We start from the raw sequence: 12,319 nt of genomic DNA, 5'->3' as shown, positions 1-12,319 counted from the left end.
CCTCTATCCTACAATATTACCATGTTTTAGATCACTCACCTCTATTCTTCAATATTACCATGTTTTACATCACTCACCTCCATCCTCCAAAATTACCATGTTTTACATTACCCACCTCTATCCTACAATATTACCATGTTTTACATCACTCACCTCTATCCTCCAATATTACCATGTTTCACATCACTCACCTTTATCCTTCAATATTACCATGTTTTACATCACTCACCTCTATCCTTCAATATTACCATGTTTTACATCTCTCACCTTTATCCTTCAATATTACCATGTTTTACATCACTCATCTCTATCCTGAGGTACGTTTCTACTACTTCATTCTCACCAGTTGTTTGGAAACGTTAGCTGTTAAATACGTAACTTATTTTCTGAAGTTTCACTGGCTGTCATGTCTATAGGTGTTTTAACCCTATTCTCTATTATATTAAGTTGATCTGGTAACTCACAAAATTGATATGTGCTCCTATCTTATTATGTAACCTAAAACTCTCTGTTAATCTGCCTGTATACAAGGCATGTTATTTGAATAACTACTAACCCTTATAGGAATAAATGCAATATTATCTTATTAAAGATGGTTTTGTCAGTTTTGAGAAAATAAAATTTTGATTATCAGAGATAAAAAACCCAAACGAGCCATTTCGCTTATAACAAGAAACTCAAGTAGAATATTGAGAACTATGTGACGTACAACTGGTTTTCGTTTTTTTAGCTTACCTTTTCTGAAATCGGTGGAAGCTGGCGAGAAGTTGCTAGCTTGATCGGGGCTATTTTGACCGCCCCGGTTTTAAAATTTTGAGCCACGACACTCACGAGACCACGTTCTCCGCTCGTTCTCGTGCCGTGAAAAGGAACAATCTTTTTTTCACGATGAACTGTTTTCTCTCTGGTTGAGTGCCTGTCTGGAGAGATGTGTAAGCAGACCCCATCTGTTTCCATGAGTAACGCTGAGGACGAGCCTAACCGTCTGTTGGACGAGTTCAGTACGATGCGAAAAGCCGCGGTACTTGAAACGGTTAGGATGTAACATTTCATAACAACCTCACCCTTGAAGTTGAGTGGTCATTCAGCGCATTTCTCGTCGAACAAGTTGCTTCTACGAACAGCACCTAACCACGGATGACAATGTTACATGATCGTATTGGCTGCATCGTGCTTCACCGCCATTACCAGTGTCCTAGAGATATCACGTGAGCATCTCGTGACTTCATTTGAACGTAACAAAACTGTTTGAAGTATTTTTAACTGGAAAAACACAAAACTCCATTAGAAGATAACTATGAAGGCTCATCTCAACGGAGAAACAGAAATAAATTTGCTTTATATACGACATTTTGTCCATTCAATAACGATGTTAGTGTTTTTACGTTAGGATCGACGTAAATGTTACTCATCAATGTTATATGTTCTATAAATGTTTAAATATCAAATCATATCTCTAATAAATCATTGATATTACAATATCTATAGCTTCAAACCAATACACACTTCAACAAACGTTGTCATGGAAACTAAATGTTCAGCTACTAACAAAATCAGTTTTATTTTTGTTGCCTTATTCATCCATGTTCATATCACTTTCAGAAATTTATATTTCGAAATTTCTTTATTTCACTGTTTGAAAGGTGAATTTATAATGAACTATTTTTAATTTCAAAAAAATGAAAACAAGAAAAGAGCAAATTCCATCCTACACGGGTACCATTCTTCAAAAACTACAAGCGTTGGTTCGTTCGTTGTCAAAACTGATAGCGCTAATAAAGGAATAAGTAAAACACATTTCTTGAGTAGGAGATTAGGCTTAATACCTTTAACTAAAAACTTACCAAAAACTTCCACTTACTACGACGTCTGCAATGAGATTTATACGACTTCGTTCTCTACCATGCACAAAAAAAAGAAGCCAGCCAAATAACAGCTTTCTTTACTAAGTTTGAATGCGAAACTAAAGTTTGGTATTACTGTTAGTTACGCTGTTAAACTTGAAAGTCGCCGTTACTTCTCAAAGTTTATCATTTACAATACATCAAAAATATTTTGTTTTGGCTACTTTTTTTTTGTTGTACATTAATAATATTCGTTGTTTTCACTCTACTGGACACTTCTGGTTGCTTATGAATTTAGAAATCCAACACTTTACTCACGGTTAAGCCTAAACGTTGACATATTTAGCCTGTAGCAAAACCCCAATATCTAAGTAGCCACCTATTTCAAATTTTGCACTTACAGAAATAAAATGCCAAAAAAAACGAATTCAATAAGGTAATAGACGGATGAATCTTTATCTTTTTCAAAATCAAATAAACGTATAATGATTCGCTGATTGACTGTTGATATGGGATCAATAGAAGCGAAACGTTGCGTGTTTAAATGGATTTCCATTTTATCTTTTTCAGTAATTTTTAAATAACTATTTTAGTCTGAATTTTTATAATACTTCTAAATGTAAAAACCCAAAACGAATACACACTAATGTGTAAGTGGTACGTATATGGAATAGCATGCTTGATAGATTGTTGTTGTCGTTTTTTTCATGAAGTCATATTGATTTCAGTTCGGAAAGATTGTCTCTGCGGCGTTCTTCAGCTTGCTAAAAATTGAAAGAACATTTTTTCCATCTGTTAATATTAAACAGATTAATGAAAAAAAGGCCTAGAGTAGTTTGTTATAGCTGGTAAACGTACTTGAACATGAAAGTAGATATATCAAGGATTGAGTAATCACATTATTGAAAATAAATCTGAATTAGAAAAATCACCGAGTCACGTGACATCCAGAGCGGATAATGTCGTGGTGGAACAACTTTATCAGAACTACATTCTGATATTGTGTGACCTTATGTAGGTAATTTAATACCACCAAATATTCTTCATAAAAACATCCACGTGCCTCAGACAACAATACACAATGTGCACGAAAAGGATTTTCTTTTGTAGAAGCGACACAAGTCAATCGTAGACAATGTGTTTCCATGACGTATACAAGAAAGGTAGACCAATGACAACGCGTCATGACACTCGACTAAGCACATGTGTACCTTCGTGGCTGTAATGCGTTTTTTACCATTTTCTACTAGCCAGTAGGTCAGAACGTTCTAAATGTGGTACATATTATGATACTATTTCGAAGGAATTCAAGATCATCTTAAGATTGTGGAGGTTGGAAACAAAGATGGCGTCTTCTGCTTAAATGTGGGCTAATGATTGTGAACATTTTTACCAGAAAGAAATACCAATTTTATATGGAGAATAGAACAAAGAGGTACGTGTTAGGTGAACAGTAAAACAAAACGGTTCATGTTCAATGAACAATAAAGCAAAGGGATTCATGTTAATATTAGACTTCTACACTTACCTCCCTCTAAACCATTACATACCTCGAGCAACTAAAGAATGAAACTGGTATTAATGCTACTCTATACGAGAATATACAGACACAGCATGTATAGATTTCTGTGTGAATATATGAGACTATACAGGTCAAGTGGTCAGACACAGCATGTATAGATTTCTGTGTGTCTATATGAGAATATACAGGTCAAGTGGCCAGACACAGCATGTATAGATTTCTGTGTGTCTATATGAGAATATACAGGTCAAGTGGTCAGACACAGCATGTATAGATTTCTGTGTCTATATGAGAATATACAGGTCAAGTGGTCAGACACAGCATGTATAGATTTCTGTGTGTCTATATGAGAATATACAGGTCAAGTGGTCAGACACAGCATGTATAGATTTCTGTGTGTCTATATGAGAATATACAGGTCAAGTGGTCAGACACAGCATGTATAGATTTCTGTGTCTATATGAGAATATACAGGTCAAGTGGTCAGACACAGCATGTATAGCTTTCTGTGTCTATATGAGAATATACAGGTCAAGTGGTCAGACACAGCATGTATAGATTTCTGTGTGTCTATATGAGAATATACAGGTCAAGTGGTCAGACACAGCATGTATAGATTTCTGTGTGTCTATATAAGAATATACAGGTCAAGTGGTCAGACACAGCATGTATAGATTTCTGTGTGTCTATATAAGAATATACAGGTCAAGTGGTCAGACAGAGCATGTATAGATTTCTGTGTGTCTATATGAGAATATACAGGTCAAGTGGTCAGACACAGCATGTATAGATTTCTGTGTCTATATGAGAATATACAGGTCAAGTGGTCAGACACAGCATGTATAGCTTTCTGTGTCTATATGAGAATATACAGGTCAAGTGGTCAGACACAGCATGTATAGCTTTCTGTGTCTATATGAGAATATACAGGTCAAGTGGTCAGACACAGCATGTATAGATTTCTGTGTGTCTATATGAGAATATACAGGTCAAGTGGTCAGACACAGCATGTATAGATTTCTGTGTGTCTATATGAGAATATACAGGTCAAGTGGTCAGACACAGCATGTATAGATTTCTGTGTGAATATATGAGAATATACAGGTCAAGTGGTCAGACACAACATGTATAGATTTCTGTGTGAATATATGATAATATACAGGTCAAGTGGTCAGACACAACATGTATAGATTTCTGTGTGAATATATGGGGAATACACAGGTCAAGTGGTCAGACACAGCATGTATAGATTTCTGTGTGTCTATATGAGAATATACAGGTCAAGTGGTCAGACACAGCATGTATAGATTTCTGTGTCTATATGAGAATATACAGGTCAAGTGGTCAGACACAGCATGTATAGCTTTCTGTGTCTATATGAGAATATACAGGTCAAGTGGTCAGACACAGCATGTATAGATTTCTGTATGTCTATATAAGAATATACAGGTCAAGTGGTCAGACACAGCATGTATAGCTTTCTGTGTCTATATGAGAATATACAGGTCAAGTGGTCAGACACAGCATGTATAGATTTCTGTGTGTCTATATGAGAATATACAGGTCAAGTGGTCAGACACAGCATGTATAGATTTCTGTGTGTCTATATGAGAATATACAGGTCAAGTGGTCAGACACAGCATGTATAGATTTCTGTGTGTCTATATGAGAATATACAGGTCAAGTGGTCAGACACAGCATGTATAGATTTCTGTGTCTATATGAGAATATACAGGTCAAGTGGTCAGACACAGCATGTATAGCTTTCTGTGTCTATATGAGAATATACAGGTCAAGTGGTCAGACACAGCATGTATAGATTTCTGTGTGTCTATATGAGAATATACAGGTCAAGTGGTCAGACACAGCATGTATAGCTTTCTGTGTCTATATGAGAATATACAGGTCAAGTGGTCAGACACAGAATGTATAGATTTCTGTGTGTCTATATGAGAATATACAGGTCAAGTGGTCAGACACAGCATGTATAGCTTTCTGTGTCTATATGAGAATATACAGGTCAAGTGGTCAGACACAGAATGTATAGATTTCTGTGTGTCTATATGAGAATATACAGGTCAAGTGGTCAGACACAGCATGTATAGATTTCTGTGTGAATATATGAGAATATACAGGTCAAGTGGTCAGACACAGCATGTATAGATTTCTGTGTGATAGGACTGTTGATAGGATTGTTGATAAAGATGCTGAAATATTATTATCCTCGTACACTAGCTTTATTATAGAGAGCATGAAGGTAGGGGTGGTGAGCTTAGGACAAGTCATTCTTACGACAAAAAAATTCCAATAGAAACTACGTTGAAGTAAAATTATCAAAACTAGCTGGGGTACCCGTACCCTGAACAGAAGTTATGTGAATTCATGACTAATGAAAGATTATCTTAGGACGTAAAAAGATGTCTTCTTTAAACATAGGCCCGGCATGGCCAAGTCGATAAGGCGCTCGACTCGTAATCCGAATGTCGGGGGTTTGAATACCCGTCGCACTAAACTAAAACCATTTTACTCTTTGCACTATACAGGGCCCAGATGCAAGACTTCTACATTAAAAATTTCTACAGTATATTTACCTCAGCAAAACAGAAAAAAAAAATACAAGAAACGCATGTTAACCGTGGGTCTGTGAAGAAAAATGGCGTCTCTTGTATTAAAACAACGAACCTTCACTAATTGTAAAAAACAACTTATTACTATAATTGAGCAAAACGTTTCCTACAACACAGTAATATTCACGCCAATATTTAACGAAAGTCATTAACAGTTTGGTTAAATAATAAACGGGCTTTGAATTCGAAGATCCACGTTCGCGACTCACTGTCGTATAATGCGTTCCACACTTTGGGGATTGTTTGTTTGTTTTTGAATTTTGCGCAAAGTTACATGAGAGCTATCTAAGCTAGCCGTCCCTAATTTAGCAGTGTAAGACTAGAGGGAAGACAGCTAGTCATCACCACCCGCCGCCAACTCTTGGGCTGCTTTTTTTTTACCAACAAATAGTGGGATTAACCGTCACATTATAACGCTCCCATGGCTGAAAGGGCGAGCATGTTTGGTGTGACGTGGATTCGAACCTGCAGATTGTGAGTCTAACGCCCTAATCACGTGACCATGCCGGGTCATTTTGAGTTTGTGGATGCATTGATATGGCGACGATCGATTTCCATTATTTTGTTAGATAGAAGAAGGGCTAATGATAGGTTTGTGTTTGATACCTGTCTTCGTGTTAGTCTATCAATTAAGAATTAGGTACAGACATCCGTAAATAACTTTGGGTCTGTCTGCAGGTTGTTCTCTATAAACAACAGAGGTCACGTTAACATTTAATGAAAGTACTTTGATGAGTTTTCAAAAACTTACGTGAATATTATTTCGAAGTTCAGTATATTTGTTCCTTAACGTTCGAATAAGTAAGTTAGTCTGTTATCGTGTTTATTATCTACAAACTAGCGAGGAAATTCATCATGTGAATTTGTAACTTAGGCCTACATGTATGTGGAGTTTCTGTTGAAAGTCAGCCCTACCAGTGGACTTATCCTGTTGTACACGTTAATGAAGAAATCAAATACTTCTTTATGGTCACGTGCACTGGACTTGGCAGTATTTTAACCTAATACTGCAGCAGAAACCGTTCAGAAAAAAATATATAATACGTAGCAACAGTATGAATAAATTAAACGGAGTTCTATTATTTGTCGCCATATTCTCTAGCTGAGTTATAAAGGACCGTAACAAGATATGATTATCAGAAACCAATCTGTTTCTGACTTGGAATAACCGAGAATTAATAAGAAATGACACGCAATGTCAGATCAATGTACGATAAACTACATCATAGTTTGAAAAGTCAGGATTTAATTATTTTGATATAAATATAGCCTCCCCCCGCTGGTACAGCTGTAAGTCTACGGATTTACAACGCTAAAATCAGGAGTTCGATTTCCCTCGGTGGGCTCAGCGGATAGCTCGATGTGAGTTTGCTATAAGAAAACAAACACATAAATATAAACGGTTCATTTCTAACAAATATAAATAATATTCATTATAACTCCATTAAAAATATTAAAGTATTATTTTAGAACAAATGCAGACGTGACAAATACAATAACACTTTAATTAAACTACTACACAAAAAAAAATCATCAAATAGTAAGAAAGGAAAAAGAAATGAACTACCGACGATGTTCGTGTTTCGAAAATAGTTAAGCGTATTTCGTGACTCTTAATGTCTATCGATCGTGCTTGTCGCGTGTACTGCACGTTTTCTGAACGCGTTGTTAGTTCAGTAAGGCATTTCAGTACATTACACAATACGCTGTAAAGAAGGAAACAGTTGATTGGATCTATGCTATAGTGCAACTGCATCAGATATCTAATTAGAAAAAGGGTTCATTATCTATCGAGTTTGATAGCCAACAGGTAGCGTTTTCGATGTCTTAAGTTTTCGTATAGATTGTCTACTAATTACTTCAATAAATAACAACGTTTTTTGAGGAACAAGTTAAACAATCAGAGCCGTAAGCAAAATAAATTATCTAAGCAAAAAGAAGGTTTTGCTTTAACTCCAAAAGTATATAATTAACAATTTGAAAATATTTCTATAAGCAGGAATAATAAAAAAAACACAATTAGAAAAATATTTTCTTGAATGATTGTTACACGTGAATAAAGACTTTGTTCTAACAAGAATTACTTGAAGTAAACAGGTGTTACATGTGAATAAAGACTTTGTTGTAACAAGAATTACTTGAAGTAAACAGTTGTTACATGTGAATAAAGACTTTGTTGTATCAAGAATTACTTGAAGTAAACAGTTGTTACATGCGAATAAAGACTTTGTTGTAACAAGAATTACTTGAAATCAACAGTTGTTACATGTGAATAAAGACTTTGTTGTAACAAGAATTACTTGAAGTAAACAGTTGTTACATGTGAATAAAGACTTTGTTGTAACAAGAATTACTTGAAGTAAACAGTTGTTACATGTGAATAAAGACTTTGTTGTAACAAGAATTACTTGAGGTAAACAGTTGTTACATGTGAATAAAGACTTTGTTGTATCAAGAATTACTTGAAATCAACAGTTGTTACATGTGAATAAAGACTTTGTTGTATCAAGAATTACTTGAAGTAAACAGTTGTTACATGTGAATAAAGACTTTGTTGTAACAAGAATTACTTGAAGTAAACAGTTGTTACATGTGAATAAAGACTTTGTTGTAACAAGAATTACTTGAAGTAAACAGTTGTTACATGTGAATAAAGACTTTGTTGTAACAAGAATTACTTGAAGTAAACAGTTGTTACATGTGAATAAAGACTTTGTTGTAACAAGAATTACTTGAAATCAACAGTTGTTACATGTGAATAAAGACTTTGTTGTAACAAGAATTACTTGAAGTAAACAGTTGTTACATGTGAATAAAGACTTTGTTGTAACAAGAATTACTTGAAGTAAACAGTTGTTACATGTGGATAAAGACTTTGTTGTAACAAGAATTACTTGAAATCAACAGTTGTTACATGTGAATAAAGACTTTGTTGTAACAAGAATTACTTGAAGTAAACAGTTGTTACATGTGAATAAAGACTTTGTTGTAACAAGAATTACTTGAAGTAAACAGTTGTTACATGTGAATAAAGACTTTGTTGTAACAAGAATTACTTGAAATAAACAGTTGTTACATGTGAATAAAGTCTTTGTTGTATCAAGAATTACTTGAAATCAACAGTTGTTACATGTGAATAAAGACTGTTGTAACAAGAATTACTTGAAATCAACAGTTATTACATGTGAATAAAGACTTTGTTGTAACAAGAATTACTTGAAGTAAACAGTTGTTACATGTGAATAAAGACTTTGTTGTATCAAGAATTACTTGAAGTAAACAGTTGTTACATGCGAATAAAGACTTTGTTGTAACAAGAATTACTTGAAGTAAACAGTTGTTACATGTGGATAAAGACTTTGTTGTAACAAGAATTACTTGAGGTAAACGATTGTTAACAACTATAAAAGAACAGCTCACCAATCAAAGACCTAAGATAAACAGACAGCTTAACCAATCAAAGACCTAAGATAACAAACAGCTTAACCAATTACGAACCTAAATTAGCAACCATCACAAAACAATTGACCAATCACAGACATAGCAACCACAACAGACCAAACTTTGGATTCTGATTAATGTTCAAAAAGTAAATAAAATTAATGTTAACCATTTGTATACAGTAGTGCCTACTGTTCTAGTTACAACACGTAGAATGAAGATATTACTGGTGTTCTAGTTACAACACGTAGAATGAAGATATTACTGCTGTTCTAGTTACAACACGTAGAATGAAGATATTACTGCTGTTCTAGTTACAACACGTAGAATGAAGATATTACTGCTGTTCTAGTTACAACACGTAGAATGAAGATATTACTGCTGTTCTAGTTACAACACGTAGAATGAAGATATTACTGCTGTTATAGTTACAACACGTAGAATGAAGATATCACTGGTGTTCTAGTTACAACACGTAGAATGAAGATATTACTCCTGTTCTAGTTACAACACGTAGAATGAAGATATTACTGCTGGTCTAGTTGCAACACGAAATAATGTAGTCTTCTTAAAACAGGCTACGAAACTAAAGTGAGACATTTAAAGTACATTAGGAGCTTTGAAATCAAAGTCCATTATAGACGGAGATTTCGCTTTTAATTTTAAACTTTCCCCGGATCTGTTGGGCTGAGCTGGGTTTGCAACCTGCCAGTCAAACTTCCGGATTTGCTTGGCTGAACGGGCTGTGCAACTTGCAAGTAAAACTTCCGGATCTATTGGGCTGAGATGGGTGTGGAACTTGCCAGTCAATCTTTCGGATCTGTTGGGCTGAGCTGGGTGTGGAACTTGCCAGTCAATCTTTCGGATCTGTTGGGCTGAGCTGGGTGTGCAACTTGCCATTGAAACTTCCGGATCTGTTGAGCTGAGCTGAGTGTGCAACCTGCCAGTCAAACTTCCGGATCTGTTTGGTTGAGCAGGGTGTGCAACTTGCCAGTGAAACTTCCGGATTTGTTGGGCTGAGCTGGGTGTGCAACTTGCCAGTGAAACTTCCGGATTTGTTGGGCTGAGCTAGATGTGCAACTTGCCAGTCAAACTTCCGGATCTGTTGGGCTGAGCTGGGTGTGCAACTTGCCAGTGAAACTTCCGGATCTGTTTAGCTGAACGGGCTGTGCAACTTGCAAGTAAAACTTCCGGATCTATTGGGCTGAGCTGGGTGTGCAACTTGCAAGTAAAACTTCCGGATCTATTGGGCTGAGCTGGGTGTGGAACTTGCCAGTCAATCTTCCGGATCTGTTGCGCTGAGCTGAGTGTGCAACCTGCCAGTCAAACTTCCGGATCTGTTTGGCTGAACGGGCTGTGCAACTTGCCAGTAAAACTTCCGGATCTGTTGGGCTGAGCAGGGTGTGCAACTTGCCAGTGAAACTTCCGGATTTGTTGGGCTGAGCTGGGTGTGCACCTTGCCAGTAAAACTTCCGGATCTGTTGGGCTGAGCTGGGTGTGCAACTTGCCAGTCAAACTTCCGGATCTGTTGCGCTGAGCTGAGTGTGCAACCTGCCAGTCAAACTTCCGGATCTGTTTGGCTGAGCGGGCTGTGCAACTTGCCAGTAAAACTTCCGGATCTGTTGGGCTGAGCAGGGTGTGCAACTTGCCAGTGAAACTTCCGGATTTGTTGGGCTGAGCTGGGTGTGGAACTTGCCAGTCAATCTTCCGGATCTGTTGCGCTGAGCTGAGTGTGCAACCTGCCAGTAAAACTTCCGGATCTGTTTGGCTGAGCGGGCTGTGCAACTTGCCAGTAAAACTTCCGGATCTGTTGGGCTGAGCAGGGTGTGCAACTTGCCAGTGAAACTTCCGGATTTGTTGGGCTGAGCTGGGTGTGCACCTTGCCAGTAAAACTTCCGGATCTGTTGGGCTGAGCTGGGTGTGCAACTTGCCAGTCAAACTTCCGGATCTGTTGGGCTGAGCTGGGTGTGCACCTTGCCAGTGAAACTTAATTTATTTATTGGTTCGATCTTTATCTCAACACAAGTAAGGACGACTTTTAATGCACGTCTCCAGGTGGGGTAGCGGTAATTTATGGACTTACATTAAAATACAGCGTTGGTTCCTTTGTACTAAATAATAATAACACGAGCTTTTACATACCTTAAATTATCTTTGTTAATTATATGATTTTTGTTGTTTCATGAGGTATTAAAAATACTTACTACAAATAAACTAATTAAAGTGAAATAATTTCTGCTAACACTTATTTTAATGAAAAAAGTCTTTTATCTTTTTTATCTTTTGTTTTAAATTTTCTTTACGTGTTAAACGATGTAACTTTGTTTAAATCTGTTTTACATTTATTAATAAAATAATTTCCGTTTTTCAGTTACGCTAAAATGGAAATACTTTTTAAAAAGTTCTTCCAAAGTGCGATATTTTCCCATAATTCACTTATTTATGTTTTTTAACAAGTGAGGGCAATTATTTGAATTTTTACATAGATTTATGCAACTTATCTGTTTTTCTCCGACATATGGTTGCTTACAGGCCCGGCAATGGCCAGGTGGGTTAAAGCGTACGACTCCTAATCCGAGGGTCGTGGTTTCGAAACCCTTTCGCACCAGACATGCTCGCCTTTTCAGCCATGGGAAGTAATTATGTGATGGTCAATCCCACTATTCGTTTATAAAAGAATAGCACAAGAGTTGGCTGTGGGTGGTGATGACTAGCTGCCTTCCCTCTCGTCTTATACTGCTAAATTAGGGACGACTAGCGCAGATAATCCTCCAGTAGCTTTGCGCGAAATTAAATATAAAACAATGATTGCTTACAACAGAGACAAGATAACAAATACATTATGTGATTTACACACAGCTAAATCTAGAGACGTCCTGAAATAT

The 12,319-nt window shown here is 36.5% G+C and overlaps 1 pseudogene across 1 annotated transcript in view; it reads right to left on the bottom strand.

The window, feature by feature from the left end:
* LOC143241817 (cAMP and cAMP-inhibited cGMP 3',5'-cyclic phosphodiesterase 10A-like) overlaps window positions 1-1,263 on the bottom strand; it is an 86,506-nt pseudogene extending 85,243 nt beyond the window's left edge. Inside the window, exon 1 of the transcript XR_013022287.1 lies at window positions 736-1,263. The product of XR_013022287.1 is annotated as a cAMP and cAMP-inhibited cGMP 3',5'-cyclic phosphodiesterase 10A-like (transcript). The remainder of the gene's footprint in view (window positions 1-735) is intronic.
* Between the last annotated feature and the right edge of the window lie 11,056 nt (window positions 1,264-12,319).

This window comes from Tachypleus tridentatus, unplaced genomic scaffold, assembly GCF_004210375.1.
Source record: "Tachypleus tridentatus isolate NWPU-2018 unplaced genomic scaffold, ASM421037v1 Hic_cluster_1, whole genome shotgun sequence".
NCBI classification, from domain to species: Eukaryota; Metazoa; Arthropoda; class Merostomata; order Xiphosura; family Limulidae; genus Tachypleus; species Tachypleus tridentatus.
This window is presented reverse-complemented; position numbering and strand designations above follow the sequence as displayed.